Raw genomic sequence first — 12733 nt, 5'->3', positions numbered from 1 at the left:
TGCAAGAGCCATTCACTAAAATTGTAACTAACTTTTTATTATTTATTGATTCCTTTTTGATAGTCAGCAATAGCAAGATGGAAAAAAATTATAAACCAAAATTAGTAATATGAATGTAGTTCACAGAGGAAAGGCCGGAAACAATGTATTGGCAACGACTTAAAATGTATGGCAATTTAGATGTCAAAAGAATAATAACTACGATAAAAAAGCATGAGAGAAGTGTGCGAAGGAGGAAATCTTTTCAATTTGAATAAAAAAAGCTTTAAATGCCATTTTAAAACGGCCAAGCCTTACAAGGTAAAATCACTGAGAGACAGACTGACATTTGCCAGCAATATAATTTTAAAATTCGAACTCAAGCTCACACAAATTCTCATTTTTAATCTCAAACAACAACAATTGTGAACAATTTCATTTTTTTATTTTCAATTGTATATGATTTTAAAATGTTTGCAAACGTCAGAAAAAAATCGTGGCCGACGAATTGAGAGAATGGTTTTACTTTGTAATGTTTTTGTCATGATTTTTACCATGATACAGAAAATAAGGTAGTTTCAATAACTTTTGACGGATAATAAAATTTTTTGAAGTTTCATAAATTGTAAGTATACTCAACGGCCTTGCCACTTTGATAATATTAAAACAATAAATCGGGGTGTTTTCTTTCCCATATTTATACCAATGTAATAACATTTCAAATCAAAAACAATTATCAGTGCTTGGTACTTTTTTTTACTAACGTAGTTGGCACCTTTTTTTTATTAAAAATATTTAAAATGTAAACTGTTAAAGGAGACTTCATCGTAATTGTTCTTTTCATTTTGTAATAAAAACCACGCGCGCATTATTCTGTTATTTTTTTGTTTTCTTATTTTGAATGCAATCTTGCGATTTAAAAATCGAATGTTCTTCCCAATTGAAAACTTTTTATATTTCGGTTCAAATTTACTTTTAAATTTCTCATAAGATTTTGCAAAAAATTAGGCTTTGTGATTAGCGTATCATCATTAAATTTAACAAATTTTTAATTTATGCAAAACACCTGAAGTCGGCTTGAACAGACCGCCCTCCGATAAACAACTAACAGATCGTCGCTTAAAGTACAAAACCGTGTATTAACAAAATGCACAACTGCGTATGTGAGGTCGCATAAACTATTTTGTAGAGAGTAAAAACACTCATATTTCAAAATGGTTCTCTTTTTTTACAAAGAAATCGCATTTCAGGACGAATAGATCAGGCTTGAGCCAAGAACTTGTGTGAGCAAATCCAATTTTTGGCAAAAAAACGTCAGTTACGCGGTTTTACAGAACGGGGATACGCGGTTTTGTACTTTAAGCGACGATATGTAAGTATACACTTTCCTCATACTTTCTGAAACCTAGTCGTCAACCCCATTTTCGAAATCATGTAGCCGGCATAATTTTCTAAAAGAAAAAGAAAAGAAAAAAGAAAGGTGGGTGCACAAAGAGTTAAGCTCAATGTTATACCAAAATTCTTAAAAAGTAAACAAATCTATTTTTTTATTAATGTTACTGTTATAGAGAGAGCTCTTTAAATCCATTTTATTTTTTATGAATATCGCCATAAGCATATACCGTTTTTATAAATATATCTTATAGCAAGATGCTATATATTTATTTATAGACTTTTTGACTGGCGAAATATGTAGTTTTTTCAACTTTTTAAAAAAGCGTATTTAACCACATTAAAAATTTTTTAATATTGAATGGCGTAACACAACAACACTTTTTGTTGCACGAAACCCTTGAGCACGTGCCTGTCATCTATTTCTTTAATTTTAACGTCATTCGCATTGTCAGATTTTTGAAATTCGTTTTGGTTCGACATTCTGCTCTTTCATAATTCTTTCATTCTCATGTCATCCATCTTCCATTTCTTACCTTCCATTGCCGTTCGCATCGTCGAACGTGCCTGTCAAACACTGCCGCCATCATGATTTTCAGTTTGGCAGGCACGTCCGCTGTTAGAAAGAGAACAGACAAAAAGGGGCATAGGATTCCATACTTGTAAGTATATACGATGGTCATTTGGACGTTTTTTGTATCCTGTTGACGTTTGGACGATTTCTGTGTAAAAAATTTCGTTTTTTAACTTCCCAGTAATTTTTCTCTATGCACAATATATTCAATGTATAGCGTACTATTTGCGTGCTAAGTAAGTAAGTAAGTTTTCGGCAAATTTGTTACTAATTATTTTCTTAATAAATCTTTACAAGCTCTGTTTTTTGCAGCAGGTGCCTCAAAAGATATTTATTCTTTGCACATATGATTTATATGATGTAAACCAAACGTACGTGCAATGATTTTTTTTTTAATTCTTGGACTAAGGATACCGCATTAAAGGCTGGTTGTGTAAACGCTTGAGGTTACATGGCTTTTTACCATGTTTGCAATTGTATATTAAAAGCCAAATCAGGAAGAGCTTGCAACGCGCACGCTCGCAAAAGCACTATGTTCCTTCTTAGCAGGATGTAATTTAGCATTTTCCACAACCGACCGCCTAACCAAATGTCTGCAAGAAAAAAGAAAATATTAAAAATCAACGCGATTCTTTAGCAACTTAAAACTTGCACCCTGGAATTTAATGGGCTATAAAACTGCGTACTATAAAAAATTATAAAAAATCTGAATAAAAACTTGAAAATCTAGCTGATACTTTGCAGATTTTTTATATTTTTGCACAAAGTTTGAAATGTGGATTTATATTGTGTTAGTTATATAATGAGCTAGGCTTTTATGAAAAAATAATAAACATTAAATAAGCAAAAGAGAAACAGCCAAAATCGATCAAAATGTTGATGACTTAATCATCTGATTACAAGTGTATGTATAAAATGATTTTTATATTAACGATCTCAAACCAGTTTACAATAGTGGTATTCACCAAATTGTTGTCAACAGTCGTTGCTTGAGCTCATCTGCTGTTCTGCCAGAGTGCCAGGCCACTTGCTCACTTTGGTGAATTCCACTAATGAATTTTAAATGTGCTCTGTCGAAATGACATTTTAATATACCTTACATACATATGTACCTTTGTATACAAAAAAAATTTAATAAGAACAATTCCGTGTGCATACATGGAAAAGACGTTTTTGGGTAGGAAATGACGTTTTTTCAGACCAAGAGGGACGTTTTCTCATGCCGGAAACCTGGCAACACTGCTCTAGCCAACGACTAAACGATAGACCGTAAGAATACGTGTGAGGTGATCTTCCACAATTGTGGTATGAAGCGCCGACCACGGTTCTGTGTATAGATCAGTGGTCGGCGCTTCATACCACAATTGTGGAAGACAGTGTTGCCACAAAAAATTACCAAATTCCTCAAAAAATCCTAAAAATCCGAACAAATTACTCAAAAATTTTTATTTATTTATTTATTTTATTTATTTATTTAGTATAAAAATTAATTACATTCTCCAATTCAATTGGTACATTTTTTCTTGCGGTTGAAATAAAGTATCACCGTTATTTTGTACGCCTTGCTTTGTATATAGTATTGCTGCAACTGTATCAGTGCTCAGCCTATTCCTCAAGTCAGTCTTACAAATTTTTAAATTACTAAATATACGTTCTATTGAAGCATTAGAAAAGGGCAATATTAGTAATACAGATATCATTTTCTTTAAATTGGGAAACTTATATAAACCTGAAGAATCTTTTAATTCAAAAACTTTTTTCCAATAACTTTCTGGATCTAATGAAGAATCAATATGAATATCCTTACGATCCAACAATGCGTGTTCTCTCCATTCGTTATCGAGATTTTGCAAGTTCACATCAACAAATTCAAATCGTTTTTAAACAAACTTAAAGTTTTTAACACAAATGATTGTGCAAAGACTGGATCAACAATGTCAAGAATATCATATACTTCATGAGAAAAGTCGAATCGCTTTTTATTTGATCAATAGCCTCAATGTAAAATTGAATGCATGTAGTTAGCACAATTTCCTTATCATTTTCTCCAAGATCTTTTAAGCTTGTTTGTGCTAAGACACCAATATATATTTCATTTGTTTTCACAATATATGCTGAGTTTTTGTAATCAATTGTCCATACATCTTGTGTTTTTATAACTTGAGTATCAATAAAGTTTGATAAAAATATTTTTATAACTCTCGTAACTTCTCGTTTTAATTTATAAAGCATAGGACGTTCTGTTTGGAAAATGATATTAAAATCAGTGAGTATACCTAAACTGTAGGACATAAATTCAAGATATACTTTGGTAGAGGGTTCGTCCATAGTGCGGAGCATAAACTCAGTAGTTTTGGACGGATCTTCAAAAACGTCTAGGCGTAAGTAAGCTCTTAGTGCTTCGAATTGCTCCAAATTGCTCCTGCTCCTTCAAGCAGGCTTTTGAAGCCACTAAATGTATTATATGGCAAGAGTATTTAATAGTAACGGTCAAGGGCTTGTCCTTTTTGAGCAAAGCTGATACAGAATTGAATTGCCCAAACATTACATTAGGCGTATCGGCGGCGAAGGCAATTAAATTATCAAATGGAATTCGTTTCTCCTTAATATTTTCCCTCAATAAACCATATATATTTGCCGCTGATCCCGATGGACACTCTTTCAAATCAAAAAATTTTGTGCTTACTCCCTCTTGCAAATTATCGTAAAATATTACAGTGAACGCGCATTGTTTAATAGCGCTCACATCCGTAGTTTCATCTACTATAATAGAAAAATAAGCATTTCTAATCTTAGAAAACAGTATTTTAGAAAATGTGACTCCTAAAATATTTTTCATTATTCCCGTAGCTTTGCTGCGGTGAAGGGTCAAACTCTTTACAATGTCGGAATTATTAACAGCAGACTTGAGTACTGGAACAGAACTGTTAATAAATCCAAGGGCAAGGTCATTTGTGGCTAAAAGACCCACTAGTTTCAATTCTGCCCTCTTTACATTTGATATAGCGCTTTTCTGCAGGACGTCGTTAATTGGTTGTGCTACTGCAATTGCCGTGCTATTTCTTACATGCTTAGCGGACGTGCTGTGGCGCAACAGATCAATTTTATGCGCGATAATTTTTTGATTACATATTTTGCAAAAAGCAGAGCCACTTTGTTAGTTAACCAGGTACCGAACTAAGTTTTTTCCAACCATTGTGGGTTGAATTTGTGTGCCGTTTTGGCAGAAGCTGCCTCCTACCAAAAAATTAAATATCACACCACAAAACTCAAAACCGATGGTAAGTCAGACGAATTATTGAGCCAGTTGTCCATGGTTTATTATAACCGAAATCTTTATATTTACTTTTAATTCATCTTATTTTACATCTTCACGTATATTGACACGTGTTGGAAATACAAAAATGGAATGAAAAAAGTTATCGGTAACATTTTGAATATTAAGCAGCAAATTGCGATATGCTTAAGAGCGAAAAACACCACACAAACGGCTTAACAAGCGAAATATCCCTTTGCTTAATGCTATTTACCTTGTGCATGGGGGTGTTTTAAGTATGTTTGACAAGCCGCTTGTGTGGTGTGTTTCGCTCTTTATAAAACTTTTGAAAGCTTTTTTGCTCCTAAATTTGCAGAGCGATTTAAAATTTCTGCTGTGTAAAACATGGTTGCATTTGTTGTCTGCAAATATAGCGATAGCAAATTCCTCAAAATAAAAATCCTCAAAAACTACTCAAGCGCACCCGAAATTCCTCAAGTTTTGAGGAATTACTCACAAAGTGGCAACACTGGTGGAAGATCAACTCACACGTATACTTACGCTCTATCGTTTAGTCGTTGGCTAGAGAGCAACGAAGCAACATCGCGCTTGGCTGTTGCGCTTTGTTTCTTGTATCCAAAAATGCCTTGCGAGAAATATTACATGGTTGAAAATGCTTTTGGTGACATGCAATGCCTTTTGTGTTATGACATTTAAAAAATAAATAATATACTATTCAAAAACATTTTGATTCTTTTCATAAGGAAACATTTTAATGAAGAAGAAATTCAACGACTTTTAAATGAACAAAGTTTATTTTTTTTTTAAGGAATTAAAGGGTGGTTGTTAAAGGGAATATGTATGCGATTAAAAGACATTTTTAATCATTTCATAACGACATGGAAAATTTTGATGAACATGAATTTAATGTTTTTTATTTATTTTATTTTATTTTCAATATTTGGCGTGGGTGAATTCAAAAGAATTTTGAAATTTTTTATTTGAGTTTTGCTATTTGTCTAACTCAAAAAACTAGAAACTCGAGAAAACCAGTTTTAAAGCTTTGAATTTACATATACTCTCAAGGGAAAAATTAATAGATATTAGCTTTATCATTTGTTTCCGTGAGTTTACATACTATGCGCGGATGATCATTTTTCGGGTGAATTTTTTTTTGGGCGAAACTCAGGATAAGGCTGACTTTGTTCTAGTGAGCTACTAGTAATCGTTACAGATATGCAATTTTTACACATCATAAGAAAGAGCTACTGTTCATTCTTGCATACGTAACCCGATTTTTGCTTTTTTGGGATTATGATAATTGTATAGTAAATGCGCGATGCACATATATGTACATATGTATGTGTTAAATATGTGTATTTATATGTTTTTATTGAAGACCGATTAGCTAAATTTTTTTTCACTTATCGTAATTTCCTACTGGGTTGCTCATGCAGAGCAGTTCTCCCGTTCTCACCAACACAGTCACAGTCAGGGTTGCCACTTTGGTAAATTGTTACCAAAATTGGTAGAAAAAATTTGGGTTGGTAAAAAGGTAAATTTTTTCTTATTTTGGTAGATTTTTGATGAACTTTCCGTTCCCGATTTATTTTTTGTAGTTATCTTTAAATATAAAGTTAAATAAATAATTAATAAAATTTCTTTGCATACTTTTTAAATAATTACATACGTATAAATGTATATCGATATAAGGCGAACATATCGCGCTCCATTCAAAACTAATTTTACTGGAATCCCGAGGAGCTTTTGATTGCCTAAATAATTTAAATGATTATTTAAATATAAAGAAAAAATTTACAAGTATGTAATTACGCACCATGAATTAAATCAACGCCATTTTTTATCAATGAAAAAAAATTAAAAAAATCAATGAGAATTTTAAGCAGCACATTTTTGGCTATACTCAAATAGTATTTGCTTTAAAACTCCATACCTCAAATTGTTCTAAAAATTCTGAGTAAAAAATTCGAAATTTAGACGAAAATTTTTGGAATTTTTCTATATGTTGTATACAGTTTGAATCCTCGATTTTTATGGATTTAGTTAAAGCAAAAAACATTTTTACTCGAAAAATATTGCGAATATTAAAAAAATCACTTTTTTGAGTCACTGTATTTGTCTATGATAACTCGAGTTGAAGTTTTTCAAATAATAAAGTTTCATTGTTGCCTTTAGTTTCATCACTTCCGCTTTTGGTTGAAGGAAACAGAGAAATAAATAAAAAAATAATAAAACTATAGTTTTTATTTAAATAATTATAAAAAAGTTATTGGTAGATATTTCCCACATTTGGTAGATTTTTTTCAAGTCGATGGTAAATATTTTTTTTCGTCAGTGGCAACCCTGGTCACAGTTTAACTTTTGCCGACCACTTGTATAGATCAGTAGTCGGCGCTTCATAACCCAATTGTGGAAGATCAACTCACACGTATTGTTACGCTCTATCGTTTAGTCGTTGGCTAGAGATCAACGAATCAACATCGTGTTTGGCTGTTGCACTTTGTTTCTTGTATTCCAAAATGCCTTGCGAGTAATATTACAGGCTTGAAAATGCTTTTGGTGTCATGCAATACCTTTTGTGTTATAAGCCATTTAATAAATAAAGAATATGCTATTCAACGACATTTTGATTCTTTTCATAAGGAAACATTTTGATGAAGAAGAAATACAACGACTTTTTAATGAAAAAAAGTTAATTTTTTTTCAAAGAATTAAAGGATGGTTGGTAAAGGGAATATGTATGCGATTAAAAGACATTTTTAATCATTTCATAATGATATGGAAAATTTTGATGAACACGATTTTTTTTAATTTAAATTTTCAATATTTGACGCGGGTGAATCCAAATGAAAATCGAATTTTTTTTTTAGTTTTACTTCAATATTTTCGTAACTTTAAAAACTAAAAGCTCGAGAAAACCAGTTTTAAAGTTTTGAATTTTCATATACTCCAAAGGAAAAATTACTACATATTCAGCTTTATCATTTATTTCCGTGAGTTTACTATGCGCGGATGAAAATTTTTCGGGTGAATTCGTTTTCTGGCGAAACTCAGGATAAGGCTGATTTTGTTCTAGTGAGCTACTGGTAATCGTTACAGCTATGAAATTTTTACACATTATAAGAAAGAACTAACGTTCATTCTTGCAAACTAAACCCGATTTTTACTTTTTTCGATTTGATACTTTTATAATAAATGAGCGATGCACGTATATGTACATATGTATGTGTTAAATATATATATTTAAATGTTTTTATTAAAGACCGATAAGTTAAAAATTTGTTCACTTCTCGTAATTTCCTACTGGGTTGCTCATGCAGAGCAGTTTTCTAGTTCTCACCAACACAGTCACAGTTTATTTTTTGCCGACCACTGGTATAGATCTTGACTTGAGTCGCATTAGGGGATGGAGGATAGATAGCATAAATAGCATGATTGGCTAATTTTGTTGTTGTTTGAACACATGAAACAACAACAATCATGCTATTTATGCTATCTATCCTCCATGCTAGAGAGTATGCACCGGATCGTGTGTCCTGTGCAATCAATGTATATGTGCTAAGCGCTGGATAAGATCCTCGCGATAATTGACATGTATACAAAATATTCACACATAATGGCCCGTAGTTATAGTCGAGAGTTAAAACCTCTTCTAGTTAAAATTAATCTTTAATTTTAGAGCAGGCTTTAAGTTTTAGTCAGTTATAGACATGTTAGAGGCACGTTTTTGCTAGATTGGCCATTAATATAAACTGAAAAAAGTAACCAATCGGCATTAGGAAAACTTTGTTATTTTATCAAGTTCACCCTGTGTCAACTGACTCTTATAAATAATTTTGGAAATGGCGCAGCGAACTGTAAGTAAATAACACATTTTTGTAAAATATAATTTATTAACGTAAATGATTTAATTTGTATAGGAAGTGAGAAGAATTCGTGAAGTTAATTGGACTGCTGCTGAAAAGACCTGCTTGCGGTCCTCCTCTTTCTTTGAAAAGGATCTTGGCGTTCCTTGTATGTTTTCCTATTTCTGGTTGCGGTTGTATCATCCAAAATCGCAAAATCTCGAAATATCCTTTGATTGGGAAGCATATTCTTCAATTTAAGACCACTTTTGTATTTTCTCCGAAAATTTCGACAGGAAAACGTCTACTTAGACTACGCTTTTAAGATTTTAAAACCTCGTCAACCTCTTTTTAAATTCGAAACGCCGTTTTAAAGTTAAAGGTCTTTTAAGTTGACTATGACAGTGTTAAAAGAGTGTTTATCTTAATATACGGTTTTAAATGTTAAAACCTGCCTCTAACTTGTCTATAACTACGAGCCATTATGTATGTATATCTACACAAATATGTCTATAGATACATACATATGTATATACATACATACTTATACAGGGTATCCCAGAAGTAACCTGCCAAACTTTAGGGGAAGGTAGGTGGGGAGTAAACTCTCTGATAAACAAAAAATTTTCAGGTAAAAGTGACACCGTTTTTTAAATATTTACATTTTTTGAATTTAAAAAAAAATCGTGCCTTTCCATGTATTTCCTTTAACTGCATCTACAAACCAGGCTATACTTAGTAAATTTTTTATGTAAAATACTTCCAGATAGTTGCTTCTCCATATCCAAATGCAATGTAGTTAAAATATATTAAGGAACCATAATAAAATTAGGACTATTTTGGGATTTTTAGCTTGTTGATATTTTCTTCCACAACTTTGACTATCTCTGGTGAAAAAAAAATGTACTGAGCTATAACTTTACATTACATAAAAAATTTCTCATTTAATAAAGATTTCAGGAAGGTGGCACTCTTACTGTTTCGAATAGAAAAAAAGTTATAGCCGATTTTGTGGGCAAAGGACTGAGACACGCTAGAATGTATTTAATAGATTTAAATTTAAGTTGCTGTTATTACCGACCAATGACATGCTAAATAGTACATAGGTACATTATTACCTGCTCCTGGCATTATTTTATGTTACTCACCGGAATTAGTGAAAGAGGATTTTGTGAAATTGGACCCTTCGAACATTGTGTTATTAATACTATGACAGCGAACACGCAGTATGAATTTGCGGATATTCACCTAATTTATGGTGAAGCTTGGTGTAATGCCAGAGCTGCTCAAAGACTCTATGCAGAGCGATACCCCAATCGTCGGCATCCGGGTCATGAAGTATTCGCCCGGACCCATAGAGAAATATATGAAGGTAAGTGATTTTTACACCTCCCTTGTTTGCTTGCTTATTAACTATCATTTTTTCACTTTTTTAAGGTCGCATACCTGGAAAGCGTGGCGGCGAAACAGGACGTCCTGCAACGGTAGATGTTGAAGCTGTGTTAGAGGAAGTGGAACTAGGTCCATCGACTTCTGTGAGAATGATGGAAAGACGGACGGGAATACCAAAAACTACAGTTTACAAAGTTTTAAAAGACCATCGATTTCATCCCAACCATATTCAACGTGTTCAGGTTCTACAAGAAAGAGATTACTCGTCGAGGGTTAGATTTTGCCGTGAAATGTTGCGAATGCATGAATCAGACCCCAATTTTTTTAATAAAATAATTTGGAGCGATGAATCATCATGCAAACGTGATGGTTATTTTAATTTTCATAACCTTCACAGTTGGCAGATAGACAATCCTCACGAAATGAGAGAAGATCGTTCGCAGTACCGGTACAAAATAAATTTATGGTGCGGTATTTTTAATTGTCAGATATTGGGACCTGTGGAACTGCCGCCAACGCTCAACTCTCACAGTTATTTAGAGTTCCTTCAGGAACGGCTTCCAACTCTTTTAGAAGATGTACCCTTAAACTTGCGGCGAAGACTATGGCAGCAAAGTGACGGGTGCCCTGCTCACTACGGGCTCATTTAGACGAAACTTATCCTCGCCGATGGATTGGACGATACGGGCCAATCACGTGGCCCGCTCGATCGCCAGACCTGAATCCATTAGATTTTTTCTACTGGGGCTGTCTTAAGGACAAAATTTATTCAAAAACAATTCAAAACGAAGAGCATTTGCGGGAACAAATAAATGGAGCTGCTGCTGAGATAGCCCAATTTAGTTTAAGATCTCTAAAAGCATCTTTTCTTAAAAGGTGCCTATTAGAGTAGAAAGTCGCCAATTTGAGCATATTTTATCAATAAATGAATAAATTTTTCTTCAAACACCTCATGTATATGTCGCAGGATGTCGTTCCATTGTAGCAAATTCTGGTAGTTTGACGCGCACTCTTTCTTTTCCTTTTCAAAATTCCCAAAATTTTTCATTCATCAAATATTTTTCACCATTTTTATTTCAACACCTATTATTCACCCGTTTGAAAATTCTTAAACAAGTAGAACTTGATACAGTGCGCGCCACTCTACCCAAGCATCTAACTGATGCTCTAAATTTATTACAGGATCCGACACGGCCATTCTGACAAGTCACACGTCCACGTGTGATACCTTTCAATAACTTCCACTCGGCCACTTCTGATTAAAATTTTAACATTAAACAATTTTATTTAAAAGAAGGGGGAAAAATAGATTTACAATTTGAATCATAACAAAAACTTATGTTAAGTCAAATGCAATAAAAACTTCATTAATTAACAATTAAAACTAATTCACTTGACCAGTAAAATTAGCAAAGTGTTTCTGCCACTTACATCCAGCAACATAAACTCTGATTCCATCTAAAACTATATTAACATCTTCCATCCACTGATCATATTCCAACTTCCACCACTTCCATCCAGTGGTTTTTCTAAATTGTATCTCATACTTCATCACTTCAACTTCATACTCCGTTCCAAGTTCGAAGATATTTTCAAACTTATTTACAAATCTGTGATATCTTCCTTATCCCCAAAATCTTCAACACCATTAGGCATTTTCCGCAAACGATCATGAGCATACTTATAAATACGATTAGAGTGCGTAGCAGACAGCATATATCTATCCCCATCTAAATTTTCAATTACTTTAAAAGGTCCTCTATATTTGGGATCCAGTTTCGTCTGATTGCGTTCCTCATTTTGCAGTAAAACAAAATCACCCACAACAAATTTATTTACACTAGCTTTATTTTCATAGCTAGCTAGCTGTTTTTTTCATAGTTCGCACTCCGATCAATATTTTCCACAGCATTTTGTCTAAATTCATCAATCTCAGTTTTTGATTCTAGTTCTTCTAACCACATAAGATCAAGTGGCCTTGCAACCTTCCCTATCAATAATTTGAGTGGACTATATTTTGTAATTCGATTAATCGTACAATTTAAAGCCAATTGAACCTCACCGAGAGCATTTTTCCACGATCGTTCTTTATTCGTCTCTACAGCAGTGTCCGCCAAAAAGAGTAAAGTCTTAAAATGAGAATGTATTAGTTATGAAATAAAAAATGAGAATGTGTTGGTGGTAAGGCACGGAAAAAAAATTCTGTGTTGTATTACTTATTATAAAAACTTTGGTATATTTTTTTGCAGTTTTTTCATTGTGCGTTTTTTTTAG

This window comes from Rhagoletis zephyria, unplaced genomic scaffold (genome assembly GCF_001687245.7).
Source record: "Rhagoletis zephyria isolate East Lansing unplaced genomic scaffold, Rhagoletis_zephyria_1.1 Rzeph_scaffold_00445, whole genome shotgun sequence".
NCBI classification, from domain to species: Eukaryota; Metazoa; Arthropoda; class Insecta; order Diptera; family Tephritidae; genus Rhagoletis; species Rhagoletis zephyria.
The sequence above is the reverse complement of the archived record's forward strand: the minus strand, read 5'-3'. Positions refer to the sequence as shown.